The sequence below is a fragment of the Rhipicephalus microplus genome, chromosome 1 (assembly GCF_043290135.1).
Source record: "Rhipicephalus microplus isolate Deutch F79 chromosome 1, USDA_Rmic, whole genome shotgun sequence".
NCBI classification, from domain to species: domain Eukaryota; kingdom Metazoa; phylum Arthropoda; class Arachnida; order Ixodida; family Ixodidae; genus Rhipicephalus; species Rhipicephalus microplus.
Window position 1 is genome coordinate 56,246,000 of NC_134700.1, and position 5,255 is coordinate 56,251,254.

Here is a 5,255-nt window from a genome sequence, read left to right on the forward strand (position 1 = left end):
TTTCTAGAATCAGGGATGGAAGTCCATTGTATGTTATTGCTAAATCACGAAGGTAGAGCGTCAACTCTACCTAGAGGTGTGAAAATGGGCTGGAAATACGAGTTAAATCACGACAATATGACCGCAGAGTCGGCCACAAGTGCATCGTTTGCGACTATGCTGTATGATTCCTTATCACTGGCCGACTAATAGTGCCAGAATCTTTGAGGGGACGACTTAACGAAGTTTACGAAGGTTTGTGTGCGATTTTTATTTTTCGAATCTCTGAGCAAGGCGCGCAGTAGCACTGACATATTTGACAGTTCGTCCCGTTTTGGTTTCTTTCTTTGGTGAGTGATTTTGCGCTTAAGGGGTATGACATTGCGGGAAGTTCATATGGGTTTGTTTCTTCGTTTTCTTCGCAGCAACTGTCAATTCAAACGAATACAATCTCTTTAAATTTATTCGACATCCCTCTGACGTCAGTCTCAGTGCTGAAATTTTATAAAGAATACGAAATATAGTCAATTACACTAGTGTCACCAGGTTTGAGAAATTGGGCACATAATGAAGAGGGTCTTCTACTTCACTATTCACAGCTTCATGTTTTATCTGAACAAATATTAACTCGTGATCAGATATTCTCTTGTCAACTGCCACTTTGTAATTGTCAAAACACCCGGCCAAAAATACCAAATCTAGAATGTACTTTGCTGAACCTTCCATACGTGTGCACTCATGAACTATTCGCGTTCAGTCATAATCAAAAGATATATCAATGAGCGCATCACACTTGTAGCGCTCCTGTGAACCTATAGCAATGTAATCCCAGTTAATATTATGCCAGTTGAAATATCCCGAAAGAATTATAGGGTAATTTCGCGGTTTATGTTCATCTAAGTAAATCTCAATATCTTGTAAATACGAAGCTAACTCGCTAGGTGCTCTATAAATTGCACCAAGAAGAGCAAAATCATTACCAATTCCGACCTTGCACTATACACTCTCGTGGTTTTGTATTCCTTACCAAAGCATGCATTCAACATAATCCCTAATAACAATGGCAACACCACCTCCTCAAGATTCACGATCATAACGCACAGTAACCAGGTGGTACTAACTCATTGCCTCGGATATTAGAATTTAGCCACGTCTCAGCAACTGTGACAATGTGTGGATCACAATAAGCTAGAATATATCAGGTCGCCAATTTTATTCACCAGGCTTCTAGGATTTAAATTGACCGAAAGGAAGTTGTCTTTTTTGTTAGTAGCACACACCCTTGACGGAACGGAGGTTGTCTTTTTTTGTTAGTAGCGCACATTCATTCGTTGCCTCTCTGCGCTGACGGATGTGGCTTTACGTTTAACAATGACTCTGTGGCTTTACGTTTAACTTATGTTCAACGTTGTATCGGTTGAGAAAGTAGACCCATTTTACAGCTCTACCAGTTCAGCCAAACACTCTCAATGACCCTCAACACGTTGCGGTGGTGCTATTCGATTTGGATAAAAAAAGAATTTTCGGAAACATGGAGAGTGCATTTAAATGGCGCATAAGGTGTTCAGTGGTTCCTTCCCGCATTTCCTTCATCGGTTACGTAAGTTTAAGGCCAGGCAGAATAGAATAAATTCTAGTGTCGAGCGCTCTAGCATTGTGTCTAGTGTCGAGCGCTCTAGCAAGTGTCACATAGGCGGCCAGAACCACAGGGAGTGCGTGGGCTTGACTCACGGGGGCCAACTAGCCGACAATGTCATCCAAGATTTTTTGTCCCAGAAGTATGACATGATTATGAGATAAGCCACTTTCACTAGCTAACGTGCAGAACCAATTTTTATACATAATGATTGCTGTGTTGAAGAAAAAGTGCGCAGCAGTTCGTTTACCAGTGTGCAGCCGACCACCCCTGCCGAAAGCGAGGGGGGTCGAGAGGGCTCCACTTTCGTAGCTTTTCACAGTAAGTGGGGGGGAGGGGGTTAAAATCCTTGCTTCCGTGGTCCATACGTCGATGCTCAGGAACCTATAACCACTTCTCGGAGGAGCCTATCTTGGTTTCGCATGAGCATGCAGCCATCCTGAATCCTTAGAAGAGACTCAGATGAATTTCGTTTGGGTAGTGACCCGTCTAGATTAGGCGCCAGCCTCCCCCCCCCCCCCCCCCCCCGAGAAGCTCACAAAATACTCATCTGGCACTTAATACAGACTGGACGCTACCTAAATCGAATGCGCACCGAACACATAATCTACGTGATGCCCTTAGATACCAACGCTAATGCACACCACCCCGTCGCATTATCCGCCACACCGTGCGTGCCATGTAGTCTAGTGCCACTCGGCTGCTCAACCCCAGGTCGCGTGATCGAATGCCGGCCATGGCGTCCGCATTTTCGATGGAGGCGGACATGTATGAGTGCCCGTGTGCTTCGATTTAGGTGCACAAGAAAGGTGGTCCAAATGTTTGGAGCCCTCTGCGGTGGCGTTTCTCATAATATTGTTACGTGGAAAATAACAGTAGTCAGTCTGCAGCCACCAACGCAGCTCACCGACAACGTCCACTTCTTCACTCTCAGTCTGAGGCACCTTTCTTGGGTATGTCCCATTATGCCCTGTTTCAGTCAGCCGAAATCACGCAACACGACCCCCGGCGGCAAAAGCGTCGACCCCGCGAGTTTACGGGGCCACAGCAGGAGCAGTGTGGTAAGGCTTGAGCCTTGATACGTGGACGATGCTTCTTGACAGCAGAGCAGAAGAGGTTGATGGATTATCAGGGACAATTTCATACGTAGTGTCGGTCACTCATCTAAGCACGTGGTATGTGTCCGTGAAACGAGAGAGAAGCTTCTCTGAAAGGCCTGCATGTCGCGTAGGTGACCAAGGAAGAACGAGGGAACCTGTTGGAAAGTGTTCGCCGTGAAGCCGGTCGTCGTAACGATGCTTCTGCGAGTCTTGGGACGCCATTAATCTGCTGCGGGCAAGCTGACGAGCATGGTGAGCTCAGGTAAAAGCGTCACGTGCATATTCAGAAGTATACTGCGCAGCCGCTGGCAGGAAGGTATCCAACGGCAATGATGGTTCGCGTTCAAACAGAAGGTAAAATGGCGAGTACCCAGCAGTGTCATGCCAGGAGGAATTGTATGCGAACGTCACGTAGGGTAGTGCAACGTCCCAATCACGGCGGTCGGCCGAGACGTATTTCAATAGCATGTCTGTCAGGGTACGGTTCAAACGTTCTGTAAGCCCGTTTGTCTGGGGATGGTACGATGTCGTGAGCTTATGTTGGGTAGAGCAGGAACGCAGGATATTGTCAACCACTTTCGAAAGGAATGTACGGCCTCGGTCTGTCAGCAGTTGACGAGGGGCTCTGTGCGCTAAAATGAGATCGCGTAGTAGAAAATCAGCGACGTCTGTAGCGTAGCTTTTTGGCATGGCTCGCGTAACTGCATAACGGGTCGCGTAATTCGTAGCCACCGCGACCCACTTGTTTCCGAAGGCGGATGTTGTGAAGGTACCAAGAAGGTCCAAATCAACACGGAAGAACGGCTCCGATGGGATGTCGATGGGCTGAAGATATCCGGAAGGGAGTGCCGACGGCTTTTTGCGACGCTGGCAAATTTCACAAGCGTTGACATAACGACGTACAGAGCGTGAAAGGCAAGGCCAGTAGAAGCGGCGGCGCACACGGTCCTATGTGCGAAAAACACCAAGGTGACCCGCGGTTGGCGCATCATGGAGCTCGCGTAAGACTGTGGAGCGCAGGTGCTTTGGTATGACCAGAAGTAGGTCGTGACCATTGGGTGATAAATTACGCTGATATAAGGTGTGGTCCTTGAAGGTAAACATGTGAACAGAAGCGTCTTGCGGTGAAGATTCTAGCTGTTGTATTAGGCGGCTGATATCCGGATCGCGACGTTGCTCGTCCCCGAGATGAAGCAGCTGGGAGATGGAAAAGACGCAACCCACAGACTCAGTGCTCATAGGATCGCAGTCGGCCACAGGGTAGCCTGACAGACAATCCACATCTTTGTGCAGTTTTCCTGATTTATACACTACGGTGTAAGAATACTCCTGGAGGCGGGGTGCCTAGCGGGCGAGACGACTTGTGGGATCTTTGAGGGAGGCGAGCTAGCAAAGAGCGTGGTGGTTGGTGAAAACTATAACTGGTCGGCCGTATAAGTAAGGGCAAAATTTCTCGACTGCCCACACCAGCACTAGACATTCGCGCTCTGTAATAGAATAATTATGCTCCGAGGGGGAGAGCACCCTGCTGGCATAAGCTATCACGCGACGCTGCCCACGTTGTCGCTGAGCCAACACAGCGCATATTCCGTAACCGCTGGTTTTGGTGCGGACTTTGGTCGGTGCCGTAGGGTCGAATTGAGCCAGAACAGGAGAAGAAGTGAGTAAAACGGGCAGGTCGAAGAATGCTGCTGCTTGCGAGGGACCCCAGGTAAACGTCTCATCTGGTTTGAGTAAATCTGTTAGGGCCGAGCGACTTCCGCGAAGTTCTTGATGAACCGCCGAAAATAGGAGCAGAGCCCCACAAATCTGCGGACATCTCTGATGGTTTTTGGCACAAGAAAGTCCTTCACAGCTCGAACTTTTTCTGGGTCAGGCTGTACGCCGTAAGCGTCAACAATATGTCCAAGTATTGTAACGCAACAGCGACAAAATCGGCACTTGTATGAATTCAGCTGAAAGCCGGTGAGACGGAATACATCAAGAATTTTCGACAGTCTCTCAAGGTGCGCTTCAAAAGTGGGAGCAAACACAATCACGTGATCCAGATAACAAAGACATGTAGACCATTTGAATCCATGGAGCAGGGAGTCCATCATTCGTTCAAAGGTGGCGGGGGCATTACATAAGCCGAAAGCCGTGACTTTGAATTGGTAGAGGCCATCGGTTGTTACGAAGGCCGTCTTCACTCGGTCCATGGAGTCCACGGCAATCTGCCAATAACCAGAACGAAGATCGATGGAAGAAAAGTAGGCGGCACCATGGAGGAAATCAAGGGCGTTGTCAATGCGGGCAAAGGGTGTGCGTCTTTCTTGGTGATGTTGTTAAGGTGGCGATAGTCCACACAAAATTGCTACGATCCGTCCCACTTTTTAACTAATACCACCGGGGATGCCCAGGGACTGGAGGATAATTCAATAATGTCCTTCGCTAGCATCTTGTTCACCTCCTGATTTATGCTCCACTCAAAAGCAGCCACTCTATAGGGACGGCGGTGAACAGGGTTGGCATCACCTGTGTGTATGCGATGCTGGACAAGA